Here is a 27,842-nt window from a genome sequence, read left to right as displayed (position 1 = left end):
CTCAATCGCTGTATTCCAGTTATTGGAGTCATCCCACCAAGTTTCAGTTATTCCTATCAAGTCATACTTATCCTCCTGAATTGAAATTTCCAGTTCTTCTTGTTTGTTTCCCATATGCCTGGCATTCATACACAGACACTGAAGTGTGTGTGATTTGTGTCCTGTTTGTCTTCGTACATTTTTATAAATATAAATATGATTATTATGATTATTATTGCTATGATTATTATTGTGATTATTGTTCCTAATGTTATTATTGCTGCCCTTTTGATCAGTTTGGTCCATTCCTCTTATTTTGCGTAAGGCTTCATCTACCCTTAACTCTGTGCTTGTGTCTCCCTCCCCCTTCCAATTAAGTTTAAAGCCCTCCTGATGAAGTTCTTCATGCTATAGGCAAACACATTCTTCCCAGCTCTTGTTAAATGTCAGCCATCTCTTGCTAGCAATTCTTCTTCCAGGAAGCTTAGCCCATGCTCCCAAAAATCAAATCCCTCTTGCCAACACCACATTCATAGCCAGTTATTTACCCAGAGGATCTTCCTTTCTCTTTCGATTACTCTTCCAAGCACCAATATGATGGATGAAAAAACTATCTGGGCCCCAAAGTCCTTGAGTTTCCTTCCCAGAGCTTCAAAGTCACGCTTGATTTCTCAGTAGCTCCTCTTGGCTGTGTTGTTTGTTCCCACATGGACAAGAAGAAAGGGGTATGTATCTGTAGGTTTTATGAGTGATGGCAAGCCTTCCATCACATCCCTTATCCATCCTCCAGGAAGACAGCATACCAGGCGAGTCCATGGATCCTTCCGGCATATTTTGGTCTCAATTCCACATAATAGGGAGTTCCTACTACAATTTCTCTCCTCCTCTTCTTTTTGTAGGGTGTAGGTTCAGAAATTGTATTCTGCTGTACTTCAGCCCTACTCATCTCCTCCTGTGGGGTCTCCTTTGCATGCTGTCCAACAGACTCATCTTCAAGCATCTGAAAACGGTTTTCTGGTTCCACCAGGAAAGAGTGTCCTCTCCTTCTTTTGCTCTTAACTGTGATTCTTTTCCATGGTAGTTCCTCCACTATGTTTGTAGCCTCTACAGCATTTTCCTCCACTGCAATGTTTTGGTGTTCTTCCTTCAGCAGTGCCCACTCTGACAGCTGGTGCTGCTCAAGACTTCTATCAATGTAGGCTTCATCTTCCCTTATAGCCTTGAGTGTGGCTACTCACTGCTCCACGTTTCTGACTTTCTCTTCTAACAGTGTCACAAGTTTACAACTTGTGACACATGTACAGTGTTTTGCACTCAGGAAGAAATACAAACATAGCACAAATTTTGAAGGTATCCACAACTGAGTTGTCTCCACCTTCCATAATCCTTTCTAGCTCTTTTACTTTCAACTGTTTGTTTAGGATACCTGTCCCTCTTGTTTTGTTAATTTAAATGTAGTTGTATGTATACCCAAAGTAATCACACACAAAAAATTGTTAGGGGCCTCCCCTGGTACACTCCCTGTTTGCTCTCCTGTTCATAAGCTCTGGATGCAAGCTCCCTGGCTCTGCCTTGAGCTTTATTTGTCAGCTGTGCTCTGCCCAGATTCAGGAATCAATAAGCCCTCCCAGAACGTACAGCTGCTACTTATAGCTCTTAGCAGTAATCAGGCCACTCTCCTTTCTGTTAGGCCAATCACACAGCTCTTCCTGTTAAGGACACAACCCACCCTGTTCTGCTGAGCACACGGCCAAGCACATGGCTCTTCCTATTAAGGACACACTTCAGGCCCTTTCCTGGTGCTACTCTGGAGAAAATCCACTTACATCTCTGTCTTTGTCTCCTTGGTGTCTCCCCCATGGCAAACTCCATGTTTCTCTCCTGTTTTTGAGCTCTGTTCATGAGCTCCCTGGGTCTGCCTTGAACTTTATTTGTCAGCTGTGCTCTGCCCAGAGTCAGGAATCAAAAGGATGAAGCAGTTTAACTTTATGGAGTTGTATTAGTTATGCTACCATTTTTTTTTGCCTTGTCCAAAAAGGAAACAGTAAATAGTGCTGGTGGATGCATCTGCTGGAAGAACTACAGATTCAAACTGACCTGACCATGTTCCTGAACTTGTAAATGTTATTCCAAGGTATTTCTATGAATGGATCTGTTTGAGCAATTTCTGTTCAGCTGCCATCTGCATTTCTTTCTCCTTTTCCCAAAAATAAAAAAGTTGGTTTTAGTGCCATTTACCTTAAGGTGTTCCTTAGCACAATAAACACCTAATGCGTCTCATAGTTTTTGCATCCCCACCTGAGTTAAGCAATAATAGCATCATCTGTATATAAAAGTACTGAAATATTCCTGTCCTTTAGATGGGGTGGGGAAAACCTGAGGCTGGATAAAGAGAATACTATATTATTTAAATATAAATTAAATAGAAGGGAAGCTAAAAAACATCCCTGGCACACACCCTTATTTACAGGAATTGGGTCTGGAAGATCACCATCAGAGGTTACTTTTATTTGTAGGGTAGTGTTCTCAAATAGCCCTTAGATTCCCCTAAGCAACCTACAATCTATAGTCAAGGAGTCTAATTTGCTCCAGAGGTTGCGATATGGAGTCAAAGGCTGCTTTAAAGTCTACAAAAGCCACAAAAAATGAGTGATGGGGAGGAGGTTTATATTGCACTACATCTTGCAGTAGAAAGCACTGGTCAGTTCTGGGCCTGCTGTTTCACAAGGAGAGGGCCAGTATGAAAAGGAATTTCTCTACCATATGATCAGGAATGTTGATTTTTTTTTTTTTTAGGCTCCCAAATCACCTGAAGAGGCTTCATGCATAGCAGCTGTACAGATTGCCAATTTGAAAAAAAACTTAGGAACAATGTATTACTTATCATTACTGCCTTCTTGCAATAAAGTAATAGAGATGGACATGAAATGAACCAAAAAGTAAAACAAACAAACCTCGAATCAAGACATTTCATGATTGTTTCAGGGTGCATCAGGGAAACATGTCTGCCTAGAACAATTGGTGTTAGTGATTCACACTAACATTCTGGTTAGTGTGATTCAGAATTGCCAGGAGTGGTAGAATGCCCCCCCCCCCAAGTTAGAGATGCCAAACTCTCAGCAAGTTTTCATCTCACTCTTCTCTCCACCCACTCCAAGCTGCTAAAGAGCACTTTTGAGGGTGGATTTGTTTGGGGGGAGGCAGCTATAATTCAGATATCTCAAATCCAATATTTGCCAAACTTGGATGGGCTGTTCTATCAATCCCAGAAGTCTCAAATCACATGAACCATTAAATGATTAATTTCATCAGAAGATTTGTGAATGAATGTTCATGGTTCATGAGTAGCAATAAACCACAAACCATCACAAACCACTGTTTTCCCAGTTTATGTCCTTCTCTAGTAAGGAATAAATAGGATGATATCACTTGTTTTGCCATGTAAATGCAACTGTTTAGTTCCTTCTAAAGTTGAGGAATCTTGTTTTCCTACATTTCCATCTCATGTAGGTTCCAGCTTATGACTCATATGGCCAAGTACCATTAGTATCAGACACTGTCTTTCCCATGCAAAAGGTGATGGCATGGCAGAAGAGGTGACTGGGTTAGCACATTCCTGTTTCTCATGAGTTCACCTGAGCCACATTTAATAACACTGGATTGTTAAACCACAATTCAATACAAGTGGATCAGAGAACACAGCAGGTCTGGTAAAAGAACAGAACAGAGAACTTCTGTTAGCCTCTATGAATGTTGTCACCTACAGTACTTGCACTGAAATGTTATATCAGTGCCAACCATCTTCTTACAGCATCTAAGCCAGATAGAGTATTAGGCAGAGTAAAGCTTTTGCCTCAGGATGTTGTGCTAGGAAAATGAGTCCCCTAGCCACTTCTCCCATGTGTCTTAGCTATTTCCCTCTGTCATAGGGCATCTATGTGGCTATGTGCCTCATGGCCTCCCCAATCTCCTAAAGTGGCCTGCTGCTCTTAGGTGTGGTAGAAAATGGGATCCCATCACCAATATTGAAGTATGATTTAATTGGCAGTCAAGTGAGTTTTGGTATAAGAAATGGGAGAAGGCATGCAATCTGGTGGCCCCTAAAGCCAAATACAGCTGGTCACAATTGATGCCCTCCTCTTTTGCAGTCTCAGTACCAAGGTTCACATTCAATTCTTCAAAAATGCTACAACTTATGAATGTGGGATATTGTGCTTTTGCACTCACAATTCAAAAAGCCAGGAAATGGCCCAGTATTTCTGCACAAGATCACACCTCTGTTGCTAGTAGGAAAAAGGGTGCCAAGCTTTACATAGCAAAGGGCAGCCTGAATGTTCGCAACACCAATGGCAGAAGTCAAGATGATCTACAGGATACCCTTTTCTTCTCACTACCATTCAGACTTATTAAAAAATAGCCCTGACAATTGCTTTGTGTTTGGGTGAGAAGTGGATAACTGATGAAAAAAAGAAGTCAGCTTCTGGGATTTCCCCTTGCTTGGTGTCACTTTGTAAATGGTAGTGTTGTTGGGGAACTCCTGTTCAACCCCTTAACCATTAGCCTGTGGAGTGCCTCAGGGTTTCATGATTGGTAAGCAGTATCGGGGGCTGCGGGACACTTGTTCTCAGGTGACCCTGTGCCATCCAGATATTATTCCTAGGGAGTATGTAATCCCAAATGAGAGCATGAAGGTGGCAGGGATTGAGGGGCAGATAATTTCACTGCCAGTAGCGGAGGTACCTGTGAACTTTCAAGGCTGGAGGGGAGTTTGGCGGCTAGCAATTTCATCGACTCTGCCAGCAGCCGTGCTCGTGGGAAATGACCTGGCTGAACATGTGAAAAGGGTGCTAGTGATTACACGTTCACAAGCCACCACGGGGACAGTTCAGGGGGGTAATGATGAGCCAGAGACGGAAGCAGAGGGGAGTTCAGAAGCTGTGGTGGAAACCTTAACCACAGACAGCAGATTTGGACAAGAGCAAAAGGCAGACGCCACTCTCCAAAAGTGTTTTGAACAAGTGACTGACGCCCAGCTAACACCTGAAACCCCAGTGAGATTTCTGGAGAAAAAGGGGATTTTATATAGAGAGACCCTGAGGAATACCTCAAAAGGGGGAGATGGGATCAGAAGTCAGCTAGTGGTGCCTGAAAAGTATCGCCCCATGATCTTACAAAGGGGGCACTCTGACATGTTTGCTGCACACTTAGGGGTGAACAAAACACAGCAGAGAATCACACAGAATTTCTACTGGCCTGACATAGGGAAGCAGATCAGGGAGTTCTGTAAACAATGTGATGTGTGTCAAAGGCAGGGGAATAACCGCGACAGGACCAAAGCAAAGTTGTGCCCTTTGCCTGTGATTGACACTCCGTTCAAATGCATAGGGGTGGATATTGTGGGACCTTTGCCCAAGGCCACAAAGAGGGGGAACAGGTTCATTCTCACCATTGTGGACCATGCCACGAGGTACCCTGAAGCCATACCCTTGACTAACATTGAAACTAACACAGTGGCAGATGCCTTGGTGGGGTATATGTCCAGGATGGGATTTGCCTCAGAAATAATCACAGATTTGGGAGCATCGTTCACATCGAAGCTCATGAAACGCTTATGGCAAATCTGTGGAATTAAGCACAAGGAAACCACTGCCTATCATCCTGAAAGTAATGGGTTAACTGAGAAGTTCAATGGGACTCTAATGCGCATGATTAGGGCTTACTTGGCAGAGAATCCAAACCATTGGGACCAGAAGCTGCAATCCCTTTTGTTTGCTTATCGATCAGTGCCACAAGCCAGTACCGGGTTCAGTCCGTTTGAACTTTTGTTTGGGAGAAGGGTGAAAGGGCCACTCGATTTAATCAAACAAAATTGGGAGCAGATCACCCAGGATGACCCACAAGACGTTGTGACATATATAGACTCTTTAAGGAATGACCTAAAGAGAAACCTAGAGCTAGCAGCAGAGACCCTGCAAGTTCAAAAGGTCAGAAAGAAAGCTTGGGATGACCAGGAAGGCAGGGAGAGGCACTTTAACCCAGGGGAGGAAGTGCTTTGGCCTAGGCCCTGCAAAGAAAACAAACTGCAGCTGGGTAGCCCAGAAATAAAATACTTGGGTCACATAGTAGGGGGAGGAGTGATCAAACCCCTAGAGGCCAAGATAGAAGCAGTTCGTGATTGGCCTAGACCCAACACCAAGAAAAAGGTCAAATCATTTCTTGGGTTGGTGGGCTACTACAGAAAGTTCATCCCGAGGTTTAGCGAGATTGCGGCTCCGCTGACCGATCTGACGAGGAAGAAGGCTGATGACCGCATCCCGTGGACCAGCGACTGTGAGGAGGCGTTCCGGAGGTTGAAGGAGGCGCTCATCAACTATCCAGTGCTACGTGCTCCAGACTTCGACCGGGAGTTCATCATCTACACCGATGCGTCTAACAGCGGGGTAGGAGCAATTCTTTGCCAGGAGGATGAGAATGGTGACCAGCATCCAGTGTCCTACCTGAGTAGGAAACTTCAAAAAGGTGAGAGACATTTGGCAACCGTGGAGAAGGAGTGTTTGGCCATAGTCTACGCGATCCAGAAGGCCAAGCCTTACATCTAGGGAAGACATTTTGTTCTGTGCACTGACCATTCACCACTGCAATGGTTAAAGACAATGAAAACCCACAATAGCAAACTTATGAGGTGGGCTTTAAACCTACAGGACTATGACTTTGAAGTGAAGGTGGTCAGAGGGTCAGTGAGAAATTAAAGCAGCTAAAAGGAATGGTGCCTCAGGATTCAAGTGGAACCAAGCCAAAAGCTGTGTTCTGTGTCCAGAAAGAGCAAGGCTCATTGTCACTGAGGGAGCCTGTTGCCATGGCTACTCAATCTGGAACAGCTACATCTGCTGATCAGGCTGAGGAAAATGGTCCTCTTGTAGAGGTCAGGCGCTGCCTGCTGGTGAGAACAGATTCTCAGTTGTTTGAGACAGCAGGGGTGGACGTAGGAATACTTGGCCATCAGTATCGGGGGCTGCGGGACACTTGTTCTCAGGTGACCCTGTGCCACCCAGATATTATTCCTAGGGAATATGTAATCCCAAATGAGAGCATGAAGGTGGCAGGGATTGAGGGGCAGGTGATCTCTCTGCCAGTCGCGGAGGTACCTGTGAACTTTCAAGGCTGGAGGGGAGTTTGGCGGCTAGCGATTTCATCGACTCTGCCAGCAGCCGTGCTCGTGGGAAATGACCTGGCTGAACATGTGAAACGGGTGCTAGTGATTACACGTTCACAAGCCACCACGGGGACAGTTCAGGGGGGTAATGATGAGCCAGAGACGGAAGCAGAGGGGAGTTCAGAAGCTGTGGTGGAAACCTTAACCACAGACAGCCGATTTGGTCAGGAGCAGAAGGCGGACGCCACTCTCCAAAAGTGTTTTGAACAGGTGACTGACGCCCAGCTAACACCTGAAACCCCAGTGAGATTTCTAGAGAAAAAGGGGATTTTGTATAGAGAGACCCTGAGGAATGTCTCAAAAGGGGGAGATGGGATCAGAAGTCAGCTGGTGGTACCTGAAAAGTATCGCCCCATGATCTTACAAAGGGGGCACTCTGACATGTTTGCTGCACACTTAGGGGTGAACAAAACACAGCAGAGAATCACACAGAATTTCTACTGGCCTGACATAGGGAAGCAGATCAGGGAGTTCTGTAAACAATGTGATGTGTGTCAAAGGCAGGGGAATAGCCGCGATAGGACCAAAGCAAAGTTGTGCCCTTTGCCTGTGATTGACACTCCGTTCAAATGCATAGGGGTGGATATTGTGGGACCTTTGCCCAAGGCCACAAAGAGGGGGAACAGGTTCATTCTCACCATTGTGGACCATGCCACGAGGTACCCTGAAGCCATACCCTTGACTAACATTGAAACTAACACAGTGGCAGATGCCTTGGTGGGGTATATGTCCAGGATGGGATTTGCCTCAGAAATAATCACAGATTTGGGAGCATCGTTCACATCGAAGCTCATGAAACGCTTATGGCAAATCTGTGGAATTAAGCACAAGGAAACCACTGCCTATCATCCTGAAAGTAATGGGTTAACTGAGAAGTTCAATGGGACTCTAATGCGCATGATTAGGGCTTACTTGGCAGAGAATCCAAACAATTGGGACCAGAAGCTGCAATCCCTTTTGTTTGCTTATCGATCAGTACCACAAGCCAGTACCGGGTTCAGTCCGTTTGAACTTTTATTTGGGAGAAGGGTGAAAGGGCCCACTTGATTTGATCAAACAAAATTGGGAGCAGATCACCCAGGATGACCCACAAGACGTTGTGACATATATAGACTCTTTAAAGAAGGACCTAAAGAGAAACCTAGAGCTAGCAGCAGAGACCCTGCAAGCTCAAAAGGTCAGAAAGAAAGCTTGGGATGACCAGGAAGCCAGGGAGAGGCACTTTGACCCAGGGGAGGAAGTGCTGTGGCCTGGGCCCTGCAAAGGGAACAAACTGCAGCTGGGTAGCCCAGAAGTAAAGTGCTTGGGTCACATGGTAGGGGGAGGAGTGATAAAACCCCTAGAGGCCAAAATAGAAGCCGTTCGTGACTGGCCTAGACCCAACACCAAGAAAAAAGTCAAATCAGTTCTTGGGTTGGTGGGCTACTACAGAAAGTTCATCCCGAGGTTTAGTGAGATTGCAGCTCCGCTGACCGATCTGACGAGAAAGAAGGCTGATGACCGCATCCCGTGGGCCAGCGACTGTGAGGAGGCGTTCCAGAGGTTGAAGCAGGCGCTCATCAACTATCCAGTGCTGTGTGCTCCAGACTTCGACCGGGAGTTCATCATCTACACCGATGCGTCTAACAGCGGGGTAGGAGCAGTTCTTTGCCAGGAGGATGAGAATGGTGACCAGCATCCAGTGTCCTACCTGAGTAGGAAACTCCAGAAAGGTGAGAGACATTTGGCAACCGTGGAAAAGGAGTGCCTGGCCATAGTCTACGCGATCCAGAAGGCCAAGCGTTACATCTGGGGAAGACATTTTACTCTGTGCACTGACCATTCACCACTGCAATGGTTAAAGACAATGAAAACCCACAATAGCAAACTTATGAGGTGGGCTTTAAACCTACAGGACTATGACTTTGAAGTGAAGGTGGTCAGAGGGTCAGTGAACTGTGTTGCTGACGCCTTGTCAAGAAGACCTGAAGAATGAAGACGGCGAAAGAAACATGGACTATGTATATATATTGATGACAAAAAGTTAAATGTACCTGTTTTTTGAACTTGGTTTGTATGAATAAAGGTAAATTGATGTAATGTATATGGTAAATGTTTAAATGCCTAATTGCTATGGTTAACTTAGAATGTAAGTATAAGTAAGTATGATATGGTATGTATAACTGTTGTTGTGTGTTTTAACCAGGTTGTTTTTTGGAGAAAAGCACGTTAGCTTTCCCCCTACAAAACAACTTATAAAGAGGGGAGGTGTTACATACAGCACTGATGTTACCTGTCTGTCATGGGTTTGGAGGGAAAGTTCCATCCTATGGGGAGTGGAAGGCGGGACATCAGGAGGAGGGGTTGTACTGTATATATATGTGAAGCCTGTGTGGTGAAGTTTAGGAGACGCTGGGATGTGAAGAAGCAGCAGCTGGGAAGAAGAAGCTGGTGTGGGAGTCTGTGTGTCAGACAGGGTACTACTGTGTGTCAGAGTACCAACCTGATAGGTTCAGGTGTCTGTTGGTTAGCCAGAACTGATAGGTTCAGGGTCTGTGCTTCAAGTTAAGGGTTCTGTGTGAACCAAACTGTGTGTATGTATGAGTGAAACTAAGCCACGTTACTATATCTTATTCACCTGATCATTTTATTTTGCCTGTGTGTTGTTTTAAATAAACCTTATTCTTTTATTGGTTGAAAATCCATCCCTGGTCTGTGTGACTTCTTATAGGGAATGGTTGGTGGCAGCTTAGTTAACGTGTGGCAGATCCCAGTAGGTCTGGGTTTGTCACAGGTGTCACTTTGTAAATGGTAGTGTTGTTGGGGAACTCCTGTTCAACCCCTTAACCATTAGCCTGTGGAGTGCCTCAGGGTTTCATGATTCCCCAGACTATTTCACCTATGCATGAAAAACCTGAAAGAGGCTGTCCAGAATTTTATGGTCTGGTACTAACAATGAGCTGATGGCACCCAGCTCTGTCTGCTTTTAAAAATCTTCCAGGAGGTCCTTCTCTGTCTGTCAGGCCTCAATGTGTGGTCACCCAACCATCTTGGAAGTTTACACTCTCAAGCTCCTTGCAGCCTTTTAGTGGCAGGACTGCTCAGCACAACCTGGTTCCCCCTCCATTTCATTTTAACAGAAATACTTCAGAGGAAATTAAGACATAAGACATAAGACATAAGAAATTTATTTGTCATTGCGCTCACAAGTGGGTGCAACGAAATGAGGTGCTCTTCCCCAAGGTAAAACTGGACAACACTACAAAAAAAAGTTAAAATATACACAACTTTCACCATCCAAATATAGATACCCCGTTTTCTCTCAGCAATTAAAATTCCACCAAAAACCTATGGCCCCGCATTTAAACGCAATACTGCACTTGGGTAAAAACTGTTCTTGAATCTGCTTGTCCTTGCTTTCAATACCCTGAATCTCCTTCCTGATGGTAATAGTTTAAAGAGCTGATATCCCAGATGAGAGGAGTCTTTCAGTATGTTAGATATCTTCCTCTTACATCTGTTCTTATACAATTCTTCCAAAGAGGGGAGTGAACAGCCAATGATGTTTTGGGCCATCTTGATCACCCCTTGAATTGCCTTTTTCTCTGCCACTGTGCAGCTCGTGAACCATACACAGAGACAGTAGGATAATATGCTCTCAATCGAACTCCGATAGAAGGTGATTAACAAACTCTCAGTCAATTGTTGCTTTCTAAGAATCCTTAGAAAATACAACCGTTGTTGTGCCTTCCTGATTAACGCAGCAGTGTTTGCACTCCAAGTCAGGTCATTTGTTATGATAGTCCCAAGAAACTTACATTCAACCACCTGTTCCACACAAACTCCATCTATATACAAATTAAATTAAATTTGTCCTATTCTTCAGGTATTTCACTACAGGACTGAAATTCAAATCTTCACAACTGTTGTAAATATGTTCTGTTGTGTGTGTTCACAACCTGAAAGAGGGGAAAATATTAGTTTCTTTCTCTGTAGCAGTGTAGGTTTACTAAAGAGGCACAATAAAGGCAGGAGAATAAGTTTAAATCAAATAACTAAACTTTTATTGAGAAAGTTGCATTCAAGACAGAAAAGCCTAAATCCTATTACTAACTAGGTAGACTAGAAAGAGCAGATGACATAGGAGAGACAGCATATTTGCTCCTTACAGAAACATGAAAGGAAATTGAAGTGAGGAAGACTGATAGAGGGGCCCTAAAGATATCAGTTTAACAATAGGCGCAGGAAGAAGTAGAGGTCACAGAGTCAAAACAACTGACAAAAATTTCTTAAATCTCCCTTCTGTGCATCTGGACTGGAAAGCTGTTAAGAGGAGATGCTTAGAGGATGTCAGACCAACAGCAACAACCTCAATTCCTCATTGTTATTTTTGAGTATGGGCTCATGGCTTATGACATAGTTCTCACTCTCCCCTCTTCTGCCAAGAGGTCAGATTTAGGAACAGTCTACAATTGCTACAAAAATCCCAGGTTTTTGAGGCACTGTAATCTCAGTTATTCATTACCAGACTATAGCAGAAATCCTCTTGCATAGCATAGTAAATTCTGTTGGAGTAAGCCTGCCATGGGGACTTAGTGAGTGGACTTCTCAATTACTTCCACTGATTCAAATGGGCATATTCTACTTGTAACTTGCTTTAGCATTGTAAGTCACAACTAGAGTAGGCCCATGTGAGTCCATGGAAATTATAGAGAAGCTAACTTACCAAATCTCCAATGATTAGTAGGTCTACTCTAGTGCAGCTTACTATACTAAGCAACAGGACTGCAGCCAATATGTTGACTTAAATATTAAATGTATACAGGGCTACCGTTTCATTGAAGGATCCTGATAGGAAAAGAACCTGTCTAGCTTTTTTTTTTCTACAAAGGAAGAGATATTTGAATTTGAAGCATGTAATGAAAAATTCCACCTCTGCCTAGTTCTTAATACCTCCTCGTTTCTCTCCTGATCTCTTTCAAGGAACACATTACCTGTTGTCTCAACACCTGTTCCTCTTTCCTCAACAGAAGCTAAAATTGCAGTTTAATTTTCAGTATATTAAGTAGCATGCTTCTATTAACTCCTTTTAAAATTGTCATCTATTCTACATAGCCTTGAAAAAGTGAAGGCATTCTGTAATCTGGGAAAAAGTTAGAAGGAAGATTCCAAGTTGGGATGAAATTCAAAAGAAAAAAAAGTTGAAATGTGGTGATTTGAATCTTTAATTATTGACTCAGGAAAAGTCCACAAACTGCAAAAGCATGAAATAGTACTTCAGTAGTTAGATTATTATTTCAATCAGTCTTCACTACATACAAATTAGTATGGTTCTTCTTATGTGCCATCAAGTCGAACAGACTTACAATGAACCTAAGAGGGCTTTCAAGGTAAGTGAGATTTACATTTAAAAACCCATGACTTAGAATCTTTCCCACTCAGCCCGGAAATAAAGAGACGACACAGTTTGTTGGGTTAAAACATGGGCCACAACTTTATTAACTATTTAACTAAATCCCCCATCTACAAGGGGGCCTAATGCTTGCAATTCATTGATCACAAGTAGTATAATTGCAGGTAATAAAGAAGCAATAAATATGAAGACAATAAATTATATAAGAAGCAGGTAACAAACAACATATTTTATCCTCATTGATTTGGAGAAAAATATACATGGGGGAAAACGAACCCTGCTCTTCACAAATAGTGGTCCGGGTGTCCTATGGGACACACCACAGCACCCAATATATATATTAAAATTTTTATTTATTTTTATTTAATTAATTCACTCTTTTCCTCTCACCTTCCTTCTCTTTCTCTATCTCACTACTTCCCCTCACCATACGCTCATCCAATTTTAAACTCACCCCCTATGGCAACTGCCTGTTAAATGCTGCCCTTACGTTCCTTCCTTTAACCTCAATCTAATATTGAGGTTAAAGGAAGGAACGTAAGGGCAGCATTTAATATATTTAAATTCCCTCACAACCCTTTCTTTTCCAAATGTCTTTCTTTCTTTCTTTCTTTCTTTCTTTCTTTCTTTCTTTCTTTCTTTCTTTCTTTCTTTCTTTCTTTCTTTCTTTCTTTCTTTCTTTCTTTCTTTCTTTCTTTCTTTCTTTCTTTCTTTCAAGCCAATTAACTATCTTGTGCCATGGAAGGAATCCCCTTGTCTTCCCCCTTCCCCTGGCAAGTGAGGAGCTTCAACCCATGGGCCACACTGTTGCGTGATCCGAAAATCACAGGCTCCCCTGCCAGTGGCTTCCCTCTTGCTCGGTCAATCAAAGAAGAGGCCAGGCAAGAGGGACTTTCTCCCAGTGGCTGTTCCTTGGGACATGAGTAATTTGTCAAGGTGTAGATGAGACTCACCTGAAGGCTTTACTTGCCAATGCACTAAAGTGCACAAATCTACTAAGGACCAGTCATGGATGGAATGTGGGGAAAATACGTTCACTTTAGAGCAGTGGTTCCCAACCCTGGGTAACCCAGGTATTCTTAGACTACAACCCCTAGGAATCCTGGCCAGCACAGCATGTAGTGAATACTTCTTGGAGTTTTAGTCCGAGAACATTGCTCTAGAGAGCAACGGTTCCCAACCTTGGGTAACCCTACTGTTCTTTGACTGCATTCTCCCTTTTTTGTTCATAAGCTGTTTGTTTCAAGAGAGAGATGTAGTAAAGAAAGACTTTAATTTACCCTCCTACAGATTGTCTCAACAACTGAGAAATGTTAGCAGCCATCTTAAATTTACTTTTTTAAAGAAATTGGTTGTTGCTTCTCTGTTAAATATTATTTATGTGAGAATCTGCATTCTAAAATTAACAGGTGCAATCAATTGTGGAACGAATCGGGAAGAAAAAGATGATTTGTGCTTGCAATTGATTGCACTTGCATAATTATGCCCATAATTGATTGCTGGTACAAAATTAAAGATCTAGTTGAACCTCATGTCAATTAAGAGTGAATTTTTAGTGAAATAATATTTCTTGGAAGAAAAATTCATTTGTAGGACCGGTACTCACATCATTTCTAAATCCTTTGTACCAACTTACTTCCACTGCAAAAATGGATGGGCACATGAACTTACAAACAGTATGGTTTCCTACAAAATGAAAATCATAAATATATATAATAAAAAAAGACCAATGAAACATTTTTTTTTTGTGGCAGCTCTGCAAGTAGCCCTTCCAAAGCATTGATGAATATGGAAAGAGGGACAATGGAAGCAAAGTCTTTTACAGTGTTCCTAAACATCAGCTATAAACAGATCAACCATGTTATATTCCTTGGGAATAAAAATTTATGTAGATGGGGATTACCAACTTTGAGTTTTTCTTGGGAGGTGTGGGAGAGATCAATTAGGAATATAAATCTCTGCATGCTTCACCTTTGCATGCAAGGAAAAGGATCCATAGAATCATTCTCCCTAGCGCCTGAGAAATAATTTTGTGGTGTCCTCAACAAAAGAAGTACATGGGAATTGTTTTCTTACGTGGATTAAGGAAAGGTATGTAGATAATACTTTTATTGTATTTTTAATGACAGTTTAATAATGAAAAATCTTAACAAATTATAGTTAAGTAAATTGTGAAAAATGATTATCACTTTTGCTTTGTTGTAAAGCCTTTAAAGGATCATAAACCCAGAAGGGCTTGCTTTCTGCTTTTTACCTGTTGAAGATGTACTTTGCTTCTTAAAGGAAAACGACATCAATTTTGCAATTAGTTTGCACGGGTACATTTGGTAAGGACTACAGATGAGTACGAACTGGAAAACCATTAATTTGTGATGGTTTGTGGTTGTAGCGACCCCAGACCTACTGGAGTATCCCACCCTGTAGTTAGGCTGCCACCAACCATTCGCTCTACCAAGTCACCCAGACCAGGAATGGATTTTAATAAACAAGAAAACAAGGTTTATTGAAACAACAAACAGGGTAAATAAAAGGATCAGGTAAATAGGATACTGGAACTTGGTATAGTCCCAATCATACACATACAACAGATTGGTTCTCACAGAACACTTTAAGGTAACGCACAGACCCTGAACCTATCAGTTCTGGCTACCTAGATAGAAACCTGAACCTATCAGGTATGTACTGTCTGACGAACAGTTGGACCCAGTCTGACCCACAGACTCCAACTCCACTTCTCCACGTCAGCTCCCTTACGAAGGACTTCCCCCAAATATATACAGTACAGCTCCTCCCCCCTGATGTCCCGCCTTCCACTCCCCATAGGATGGAACTTTCCCTCCAAACCCATGACAGACAGGTACCATCAGTGCTGTATGTGACACCTCCCCCTTTATAAGTTGTTTTGCGGGGGAAAAGCTAAAGTGCTTTTCTCCAAAAAAACAACCAGGATCAAAACACATAAACAGTTATACATTCTAATACAATCCCATAACCCATACTTACTCACTCTAGGTCAAACATATCACTTATGCATTTATACATTAATATTTGCAATACATTAAGTTACCTTTATTAATACAACCAAGCCTGTTCAATAAACAGGTACATTTAACTTTTGGTCACCAATATACACAGTCCATGGTTTCTTCGCCGTCTTCACTCGTCGGGTCTTCTTGACAAGGCGTCAGCAACACAGTTCATTGTCCCTCTGACCACCTTCACTTCAAAGTCAAAATCTTGCAGGTTTAAAGCCCACCTCATAAGTTTACTATTATGTGTTTTCATTGTCTTTAACCACTGCAGTGGTGAGTGGTCAGTGCACAGAACAAAATGTCTTCCCCAGATGTAAGGTTTGGCCTTCTGAATCGCGTATACTATGGCCAGGCACTCCTTTTCCACGGTTGCCAAATGTCTCTCACCTTTCCGGAGTTTCCTACTCAGGTAGGACACTGGATGCTGGTCACCATTTTCATCCTCCTGGCAAAGAACTGCTCCTACCCCGCTGTTAGACGCATCGGTGTAGATGATGAACTCCCGGTCGAAGTCTGGAGCACACAGCACTGGATAGTTGATGAGCGCCTGCTTCAACCTCTGGAACGCCTCCTCACAGTCGCTGGTCCACGGGATGCGGTCATCAGTCTTCTTCCGCGTCAGATCGGTCAGCGGAGTCGCCATCTCGCTAAACCTCGGGATGAACTTTCTGTAGTAGCCCACCAACCCAAGAAATGATTTGACTTTTTTCTTGGTGTTGGGTCTGGGCCAATCACGAACGGCTTCTATCTTGGCCTCTAGGGGTTTGATCACTCCTCCCCCTACTATGTGACCCAAGTATTTTATTTCTGGGCTACCCAGCTGACACTTGCTTGCCTTTACTGTTAGCCCTGCTGCACTTAACCTCTGCAGCACTATCTCCAGGTGTTTCAGGTGATCTTCCCAGGTATTGCTGAAGATCCCTATATCGTCAATGTAGGCCACAGTAAAGTCACTGAGCCCTGCTAAGGTCTGGTCCATCAGCCTTTGGAATGTGGCTGGTGCATTTCTGAGACCAAAACTAAGGACTCTAAACTCATATAGACCGAAAGGGCTGCAAAATGCGGTCTTTTCCTGATCCCTGGGATCAATCCTTAATTGCCAGTAACCCTTTACTAGGTCCAACGATGAAATGAACCGACAACCCCCTATGGTTTCAATCAGGTTGTCTAGCCTGGGCATTGGGTAGGCATCAGGAGTGGTTACGCGGTTTAATTTACGGTAATCTACACAAAATCTAATGCTCCCATCAGGCTTGTCCACCAGGACTATCGGAGAGGACCAAGGACTAGAAGAGGGGACGATTATGTTCTCCCTAAGCATCTCGTCCAGCTCCTTCCGCACCTTGTCCCTATAGGGTCCCGTCACTAGGTACGGGGATACTGCTTGCGGGGGTGCATCCCCTGTGTGGATCCGATGCATCACTCCCTTCACTATCCCCGGCTTATTTGAAAACCTTATGATATTTAGTGAGCAGCACTTTTAGTTCTTGCTGCTGGTCTTGGGTGAGTGCAGGACTGATCTTCACCTCATCTGGGTTGTATTTCACTTCCCCTCTACCCTCCCAGAAGGGCAATTCAGCTTCCTCACTCTCAGCTGCTTTTATGGCAAATAAAACCCTCTGTTCCCCTCTGTAGTAGGGTTTCAGGGCATTCACATGTACCACCCTCCGTGCTTGGTGTTCCTCCTGTTCTATAAGGTAGTTCAGGTCCGACATCTTGGAAATGACCCTGTGTGGTCCTGCCCATTTGAGCTGCAGTTTGTTCTCTTTGCAGGGCCTAAGCCAAAGCACTTCCTCCCCTGGGTTAAAGTGCCTCTCCCTGGCTTTCTGGTCATACCAGGTTTTCTGTCTGACCTTCTGAGCTTGCAGGTTTTCTGCTGCTAGCTCTAGGTTTCTCTTCAGGTCATTCATTAAAGTGTCTATATACGTCACAACATCTTGTGGGTCACCCTGGGTGATCTGCTCCCAATTCTGTTTGATTAAATCAAGTGGACCTTTTACTTTTCTCCCAAACAAAAGTTCAAACGGACTGAACCCGGTACTGGCTTGTGGCACTGATCGGTAAGCAAACAAAAGGGATTGCAGCTTCTGGTCCCAATTGTTTGGATTCTCTGCCAAGTAAGCCCTAATCATGCGCATCAGAGTCCCATTGAACTTCTCCATTAACCCATTACTTTCGGGGTGATAGGCAGTGGTTTCCTTGTGTTTAATTCCACAGATTTGCCATAACCGTTTCATGAGCTTTGATGTAAACGATGTGCCCAAATCTGTGATTATTTCTGAGGCAAATCCCATCCTGGACATATACCCCACCAAGGCATCTGCCACTGTGTTAGTTTCGATGTTAGTCAAGGGAATGGCTTCGGGGTACCTCGTGGCATGGTCCACAATGGTGAGAATGAACCGGTTCCCCCTCTTTGTGGCCTTGGGCAAAGGTCCCACAATATCCACTCCTATACATTTGAACGGGGTGTCAATCACAGGCAAAGGGCACAACTTCGCTTTGGTCCTGTCACGGTTATTCCCCTGCCTCTGACACACATCACATTGTTTACAGAACTCCTTGATCTGCTTCCCTATTTCAGGCCAGTAAAAATTTTGTGTGATTCTCTGATGGGTTTTGTTCACCCCCAAGTGCGCAGCAAACATGTCAGAGTGCCCCCTTTGTAAGATCATGGGGCGATACTTTTCAGGTACCACTAGCTGACTTCTGATCCCATCTCCCCCTTTTGAGACATTCATCAGGGTCTCTCTATATAAAATTCCCTTTTTCTCGTGAAATCTCGCTGGGGTTTCAGGTGTTATCTGGGTGTCTGTCACCTTTTCAAAACACTTTCGGAGAGTGGCATCTGCCTTTTGCTCTTGGCCAAATTTGCTGTCTGTGGTTAAGGTTTCTGCCATAGCTTCGGGACTACCCTCATCTGCTTCAGCCTCGGGCTCTTCAGTACCCCCCTGAACTGTCCCCGTGGTAGCTTGTGAGCGTGTAATCACTAGCACCCGTTTCACATGTTCAGCCAGGTCATTTCCCACGAGCACGGCTGCTGGCAGAGTCGATGAAATCGCTAGACGCCAAACTCCCCTCCAGCCTTGAAAGCTCACAGGTACCTCAGCTACTGGCAGTGAGATCACCTGCCCCTCAATCCCTGCCACCTTCAGGCTCTCATTTGGGATTATATGCTTCCTAGGAATAATGTCTGGATGGCACAGGGTCACCTGGGAACAAGTATCCCTTAGCCCCCTATACTGATGGTCAAGTATTCCTACGTCCACCCCAGCGGCCTCAAACAATTGCGAATCTGTCCTAACTAGTAAGCAGCGCTTGACCTCCACAAGAGGACCATTTTCCCCAGCCTGATCAGCAGATGTAACTGGTCCAGAGTGAGTCGCCATGGCAACAGGCTCAGTGGCAAGGAGCTTTGCTCTGCCTGGACACAGAACACAGCTTTTGGCTTGGTTCCACTCAAATCATGAGGCAAATTTCCCTTTAGCTGCTTTAATTTCTCACACTCTGAGATTAGATGGCCCTTTCCTTGACAGAAATAACATTTTCTGCTGTACTTGGAGTCTTTCTCATCTGTTTTTGGTTTTCCCTCCAAAATCTGAGGTCTTGGTGGTTTCATGTCAGAGGGCTTCCGTTCAACATGGGCCCCTCCCCCTTGCTGGTTTTTCCCTGGTCCCTGAGAGTACCTGCTGTAGGTTTCTTTGGGCTTACCCACAGTTTTCCCCTCAGCACCTAAGGGCTTCCTTATTTGGGAAATAAAATCTGCGATCTCCGCCGCTTCTGTCACAGTTTTCGGTTTCCTCTCTCTCATATGGAACTTTAGTTCCCCATGCAGGACTGAATAAAATTGCTCCAGCGCTATCAGGTCTTTGAGCTGCTGGAAGGTCTCTGTCCCCTCCTGAGACAGCCATTTCTCTAGCAACCTCACCAGTTGGGCCCCCACCTGGGTAAAAGTCTGCTCTGGTTTTTTTGTGAGTGACCTGAATTTTTGCCTCAGCTGTTCAGCATTTATCCCATGCCGGGCAAACACCAGTTTTTTAAACTCAGCGAAGTCTTTCAGCAGTTCCACTGGCATCTCTGCATAGACTTCTGCCAGGCTGCCACTGATTAAAGATCGCATAATGGTCATCTTCTCAGTTTCCCTTACTGAGAAGTCCACAAACGCTATTTCCACGAGGGAAAAGAACACCTCAGGGCAATCTCCCTTGTTGTACACAGGGAATTTCTTCAAGTCAGTTTTAGACAGGCTGCCTTCCCCATTCCCTGGGTTCCCCTCATTATTATTGTTATTCCTATTTCTACTCATTATTTCCAGCTTCTTCAGCTCAAACGCCATTCTTTCTAACTCCAACTGTCTCTGTTTCTCTTCCCTTTCCATTTCAAATTGTCTTTGTTTCTCCCTTTCCCTTTCCTCCATTTTCCTCACCCTCAGTTCATGCTGTTGGGCTAGGAGCATTTTTCTGAGTTCTGAGGTCAGTTCTCCCGTGCTCTCATCCTGCACTGAGCCAAATTCCTCCTCAGAACCTTGGTCTCCCTGTGGTTCTCTCACTTCCCCCATTTCTGCCATTTGGCTTCGAGTCAAGGGCATAATTCCCCCAGACCAGGCTGCCTTCAAAAGTCACGCCTCAAAATAAAATGACGACTTTTTTCCTTTTGCCTCAGAAACAGCCTTCTATAGACTGCTGCTGTCCCTCCAGCACCCACTTGCAACTGTTGCCAGACAGAATTCACCCCCTCTGCTAGGCCTCTCAGCAGACAGGCTAGATCACTGTTACTTCACGCAGCTTTGCATCAGCCCTTTCCCACCAAAACGGGTTGCCTCAGAGCTCCCTAATCTAGTCCCCCAATCTGAGTTTGCACGTTCTTCCACTAGCCTACCTCCCCGTGAGGTAAGCCTAGAAGATTACCTACGCGACCTCAGATTTTCCCCGACTAGACCCCCCTTGCTCTGGGCACACTAGCCAAGGCTTTGCTGGACCACTGGGCAACTGGACCAGTCGGATCCCACCCGCTGGACACCAATAAATGTAGCGACCCCAGACCTACTGGAGTATCCCACCCTGTAGTTAGGCTGCCACCAACTATTCGCTCTACCAAGTCACCCAGACCAGGAATGGATTTTAATAAACAAGAAAACAAGGTTTATTGAAACAACAAACAGGGTAAATAAAAGGATCAGGTAAATAGGATACTGGAACTTGGTATAGTCCCAATCATACACATACAACAGATTGGTTCTCACGGAACACTTTAAGGTAACGCACAGACCCTGAACCTATCAGTTCTGGCTACCTAGATAGAAACCTGAACCTATCAGGTATGTACTGTCTGACGAACAGTTGGACCCAGTCTGACCCACAGACTCCAACTCCACTTCTCCACGTCAGCTCCCTTATGAAGGACTTCCCCAAATATATACAGTACAGCTCCTCCCCCCTGATGTCCCACCTTCCACTCCCCATAGGATGGAACTTTCCCTCCAAACCCATGACAGACAGGTACCATCAGTGCTGTATGTGACAGTGGTTCATGTCTAACCATGATTCCCTGGAAAAATAAACTGGTTCATGGTTCATTATTCTGTTTCATGCTGGGGGAGGGGCTACATGCTCTTGCCCTCTGCCTGCTTTCCATCTCCTCTGGTGTCTTCCCACCCCCTTCCTACTGCCCCTGTCACCTCCCTACCTGCTTCTGCCACTACTTCCTCTGCCCAGCTAATGGGTAAGTGCATGCTCAGAGGCAACAGGTCCAACTCCTGGCAGGGTCTGCTGCCTTTGAGGATGGCAGTGGTGGAGACAGTAGTGGTGGCAGCATGGCAGAAGAAGGTAGAGAGGTAATGGAAGCAGCAGGAAGTGAGTAGGTGGCCATCCTATTTTTCTGAAGCAAAACAAAGCACCAAGGGTGGGGAGTTCAGCATTTCATTTTTCTTCAGCAAAATGGGATCCCTGAACCAGGTCATGAACTGAACCACAAACCAGCTCAGTTCATCAGTTTTTCTGGTTCACGGATCAGTTTGTGCCTCTCTTTAGTAAGGACCTTGACATAATGGAAAGCACTCCTTGTCTTACTTGCACCTATAGGTGAGGAAACTCACACAGCAAATCCTTGGAGAGAGCCCAAATTAAAGAGAAAGTGGAATTTATCAAGTATTCATTATATCCCTGTTTACAGCTTATGCTGAACTCATAGTTCAGTGAGGCTAATGCTACTTATAACTTACGAAGCCCTATGCAACTTAGGTCCAGGTCATATGAGTCTGTCTGGATCGTGAGATCTTTGTCTTTTGGCTCCACCACACTCACCAGGAGAGAAGATATTTTCAGTGCTTCCTTTGAAACTTGATGGCAAGGGAGATTGGATTACTTCTTGCCTTCTCTTCTGCAAGCATAAACTGTCTACCTCAGACATGGAACAGGCAGTTAACTGATCATTGTGAAAATATATTTTAACAGTGAGTATTGCATGTGTTTTGTTTTTTCTTTCAAATGGTTTTTAATTGTTTTCATGCATAAATCTTTTGTAGTATCAGCCAGTGGGGAGAGAACTTTTATTAACAATGAAATATGTAAATATGTGCATTTTCTTGTTTTTATCAGGATAATATACTTGATTCCATTTTAAAATTATAACACTTCCCTCTTCAATCTGGAAACACAAAGGTGAGAAACAAGAGACAAGGCAAAGAGATACACAACTAAATAGTTAACAATGGGGGCCCCTAATATTGCAAAAACTGGGTCAAAGAGCAGATGTGTTTCCTGGCTTGCTTTTCTTAATATCTCAGGTGAGCCTGGGCCCTGGGGCTATGCTTACAGCCTTGCCCTCCCTGGCCAGTTGATTTTGGGAGATCTTACAGGACCCAAACTTAGTCATCATGATTCAAGATGACCTCAAAGTGGGCTTGAATCAAATAGTATGTAGAGGCCAGATGAGGGCCCCAATCATCTAATGGTGTCCCCTGAAACTCACTACTACCACACAATTTCTGTGCAAGAGTAACCAAAATATGACATATTTAAATTCAACAACTACCCTCTAATTTGTCCCTATGGCCCATGAGCAATCAGCATGAGATTAGCACAAATTTCCCAGGACTCCTTTCTTCAGATATATAAGTCAATAAATTTTTGCTCAAAATTCCTATCAAGTCCACTAACACAGGCAGCCCAATGATGCCAATGTCACTAGTAGGTCCCATCTCCTTTGCGATGGAGGTAATGACCATTCTCCCTTCCAGCAGCCTCAGGCAGCAGCATCATGGATCTGAAAGTTTCTTTTTAGCTGTTGGATTTGCTTGTTGGATCCTGCCATGGTGGAAAGAATTGATGCAACTAAAGTAAATAAATAGATGTATAAATATGTACAGGACAGTGCTATTGAGAAAAGAATATGGAAACTTTGGGTGTGTATAATGGTGAATAATTAATGTTCAGAGAGAAAGAGGTTACTGTCCCCCACTTTTACGATGGAATAGGGGCCATTCAGTGAAATTGGTTGATAGCAAGTTCAGAAAAATTAGGAACATAACAGGACATATGGAGAGAAAGAAACATTAAAAAATTGTAATATATTTTTTACTCCAACAGATATAAATTGCGGTCCAGAATTGATGTGATTTCAATTTCCCCTTAATTGAGGGCAGGAATTCCAGAGGTGGAAATAGAAACAAGTATATGGGCAGACCATAATCCAATGAAGATACATTGGAAAGGAGAAAATAAAATTTTAATATTGACTCTAAATAAAACTATATGGAAAGACAAAGAATTTATAGAAAGAGCCATGAAAGAAATTCAATATTTTTTAAAGAGAAAATAGAAAAGAAGAGATCTCTCTCCAAACTACCCCGGACACAGCCAAGGATGTCTTTCAGGGAATAGCCACAACATATATGGCCAAGGAAAATAAAGAAAAGAGACAACAATATACAAAACTAAAGGGAGAATATAAGAAATGGGAATTGGAACTACAAAAAGATCAGCAGAAGGGAATATTTATAAAACAAATGGAGTTATTAAAGCATAAAATCTAATAACCTGTTTCCCTGAAAATAAGACATAACCTGAAAATAAGCCCTGGTATGATTTTTTTAGGATGCTTGTAATATAAGCCCTACCCCCAAAATAAGCCCTAGTTAAGTCAAGCCCACCTTCCACCATTGTGCAGCAGCCAGAAGAAGATGGCATGACTGTATTTGAATAAATTTAGATTGTACATGAAAAAAAAGCATCCCGTGAAAATAAGCCCTAATGCATTTTTGGAGCAAAAATTACTATAAGACCCTGTCTTATTTTTGGGGAAACACAGTAGAGACAGAAGACCTAGCGCAACAAATTAAGAGAGCCAAACAATTTTTTTTGCAAATGCCAACAAACCAGGAAGATGGCTAGCAGAAAGACTGAGAAAAAAGAAACAAATAAAAAGCAATAAATAAATTGCAGGATGAGAAAGGAGATTTACAATTCCACAATGAGAAAATTGAGGGAATAATTAAAGAATTTTATGAGAAATTATATGATACACAAAAAATTCTCCAGAAAAAAATTACACAATATATTGAAAAAGCAAATTTACCAAAAGTATCACAAGACAATAAAATCTACTAAATATGGAAATAACAATGATGGAATTGACTGAAGCTATCAAAAAACAAATAAAAAAACTGATAAAACTCCAGGATGAGATGGATTACAGCAGAATTTTACAAATCTTTTCAGGACATACTATCCTTATGCATGAAAGAAATTTTCAATGAAGTCTTAACAGAAGCCAAAATACAAAAACATGGCTAGAGCCAAACATTACTCTAATACCAAAAGAAGATGTGGATTTAACACAGATAATAAACTACAGACCAATATCGCTCTTAAATGTGGATTACAGCATAATTTCACAGCAATTATGGCAGAGAGACTCAAAAAATTCCTAATGAAATGTACACACCAAGATCAAAATGGATTCCTACCAAAAAGACAGTTAAGACATAATCTAATGATAATTTTGGATATACTGGAATATCATGAAATGATACCAGGGAAAGAAATGGCATTGCTATTCCTTGATGCTCAAAAAGCATTCAATAATGTCAGCTGGTAGTTTATGATACAGCAGTTGAACATAATGGACCTGGGAGAGAAGTTTATAAATGTAGTTAAGACAATATATAAGAATCAAATGTGAAAATAATCATTAACGGTGAATGGACTGTATACATTAAGATTAAAAAAGGCACTAAACAAGGATGCCCTCTCTCCCCTCTGATGTTTATATTGACCCTGGAAGTGCTCAATAGAAATGTGAGACAGGATCCGTAAATTAAAGGAGCAAAAATAAGGTGAAAGCTACAAGCATTTGCAGGCAATTTGGTATTTATTTTAGAAGATCCACTGGAATCAGCACCAAAATTAATAGAAAAGATTGAGGAATATGGAGAAGTATCAGGACTGAAAATCAAAAAAAAAATTATCACAAAAAATCTATCAGAAAAGCAAAAACAAAACAAAACAAAACCCAACTGCCAGAAATGTCGAAGTTACAAATAGTTTAAAAGGTTAAATATTTGCAAATACTGTATATCTAACAACAAGATGTGCAACCATCAAAGAAGACAACTACATAAAATTACTTAAACAAATAAAAACAGACTTGAAAAAATGGAAGAACTTACATTTATCACTGTTAGGAAGGATAGCAAAATTTAAAATGTGTATCTTATCAAGACTACTTTTTTTGTTCCAAAGAGTACCAATTAAAATAGAAAATAAAGACTTTGAGGATTTAAACAAGAGGATTTTAAAGTTTATTTGGCAAGGGAAGAAGGCAAGAATTCAACTGAAAATGCTACAAGAATCTAAAGAAAAAGGAGGATTCGGACTACCAGACTGGGACCGATAATACCAAGAATGTATTTAATCTGGCTTAAAGAATGGATCATTTTGAGGATTGCTCTATCTAGAAGGACATGATCTACAGTTGGGCTGGCATGCCTTTTTATGGTATGAGAAAGCCAAAATCTACAGATAATTTCAAAATCATTATATTAGAAACTCACTACTGATAATATGGGAAAAGATAAAGAAGAAAATGTACATTCAAATGCCTATGTGGTTTTTACCTATGGAAGCTTTGTGCACCCAAATCTCAGGAACTTTGAGGAAATTTTATACTATAAAGATATACTAGATACAGAAGGGAAATTAAAACCCAAACAAGATCTTATTGCTCAGAGATTAAGCTTGTCATTAATGGAAACTGAATCTAGATACAATAAAGATGTTAAAGATGGCTTTTATAAAGAACAAATACCACTTGAACAAATATTGTTAACCTCAGACAATAAACTAATTAAGTAACTATAGAAACTGCTTTTGAATTGGAAAATGGAAGATGAACAGGTGAAAGAAACAATGGTACAATGGGCTAAACATTTTGGGCACAATATTTAATTGGAGAAAGGGCAGAAATTATGGAATAGAAATTGTGAAACAACAATGGTGACTTTGTATGAAGAAAATCTTTATAATGTTTTATAGATCGCACTTACCACCTGCCAGAATTGCAAATGTGTCTAGTAAATGTTGGAAATGTGAACAAAAAGTAGGTACTATGGCTACCACCCACATCACTTATGTCATTCATATTAATAGGCTGATTTGCATGAACGGCTGGAGAGGCAGAGTCAGCATCTACATGAGGCTTGGCTGGAGAAGGAGTCAGATAGGGCTGGTTAGTCAGAGAGATATAGAGCTAGTTACAGATATAGGTAGTGAGGGTGGTAATTAAATTGCAAGCAAAAATAACTATGTACTGAGGGAAGTGTTGATGAATTGCTTATGTATACTGAATATCTGACATACTTCTGTAATTACTCATTCTGCTTCACTTCAATAAATAAGTTCTGTTTCTGCTCACAAGACAAGTGTTCTGACCTATGCCATTTTATATTGTGGATTAATCACAATATAAAAGTATTGAAGTAATCTACTGGTGGCAGTGTAAAGAGAACGCGATGTGCGCCTTTGTGAGGGAATAATAAGCAGGGGCCATGAGGGTAAACGTTACAGGTACCTATTATCATGTATGGTGGACATGTGAAAAAGCAAAAAAAAAAAAAAATGGACTAAAATACATACATGGTTGATTAAAATGCTTTTAAAAGGTATATTTTTTAAACCAGAACTGTTTTTATTATGTATTTTACCAGAGGATTTTGATAAACAATCGGTTTACCTAATACTGCATATTGTGACAGCACCTAGGATTGTATTTGCACAACTTTGGAAAAACAAAGAAATACCAACAGAAGAACAGATAATTAAGAAGATTTTAGATTGTGCCGAAATGGATAGACTCACACTGAGACTGGGAGAGAAAGGAGATTCAGAATACTTTAATACGTGGAATTTGTGCTACAAATGGCTAGGAGATTGGAGAAGGGATTAAATCACCAAGATGCAAAAATATGTATAATGAAATGTTTTAAGGGGCTGACTGAGGCTGCTATCACACCATCAAAATGTCCCCCTCCCCTTTTCACAGCATTCCTGTCATGCTTTGCTGTTAGGTGGTATTTATTCCAGAATTCTCTTTTGGGTTACTAAATCATTTCCTTCCAATTCAATAAGCACCTAGACCTCGTTGACACAGTTTGACAGAAGTCAACCAACACAAATGCTGCAGAAAAATATAAAGAAAATTGAAAACTGTTTAAGAGTACCATATTTTTCCATTTACAAGATGATACTTTTTCCTTTAAAAAATTGGAGGAAAAATTGAGGGTCATCTTATAAACGTAAGGAAGCAGTGACACATGCATGCTCGGATGCCTCTTGCTGCTGCTGCTGTCACCCAATTGCCTCTTTCAGAGCTCACGACTTGTCCCCTCCGTGGCTGAGGCAGCAGCAGCAGCAGGAGGCAGAGACGGAAGCAAAGGAGCATTCACATGCGCTCCAGTGCCTCTTGATGCCTCCCACACACCCAACCACCCACCCAACCACCACCTCCAGCGAGACTGAGGGGTTCCTCTTCCTGCCTCGTTAGCAAAGGAAAGGGAGCAAAGGCTTCTCTTCCTTTTTTGCTAAACCCAGTGTGCCCTCGCCTTTTGAGAAACTAAACTTCTCAAAAGGCAAGGAAAAGCTGCAGTCACTTTGACAGCCTCTTTCTTTGCCTTTTGCCAAGGCACGGGGCTTAGCAAAAAGGGAGCCCTTTGATCCCTGCTTTTTTAAAT

General features: G+C 42.5%; 1 long non-coding RNA gene across 1 annotated transcript in view; it reads right to left on the bottom strand.

The window, feature by feature from the left end:
• LOC140705821 (uncharacterized) overlaps window positions 1–27,842 on the bottom strand; it is a 167,063-nt gene that overhangs the window by 119,474 nt on the left and 19,747 nt on the right. The gene's annotated exons all lie outside the window — the stretch shown is intronic.

This window comes from Pogona vitticeps, chromosome 3 (genome assembly GCF_051106095.1).
Source record: "Pogona vitticeps strain Pit_001003342236 chromosome 3, PviZW2.1, whole genome shotgun sequence".
In the NCBI taxonomy this organism is placed as follows: Eukaryota; Metazoa; Chordata; class Lepidosauria; order Squamata; family Agamidae; genus Pogona; species Pogona vitticeps.
This window is presented reverse-complemented; position numbering and strand designations above follow the sequence as displayed.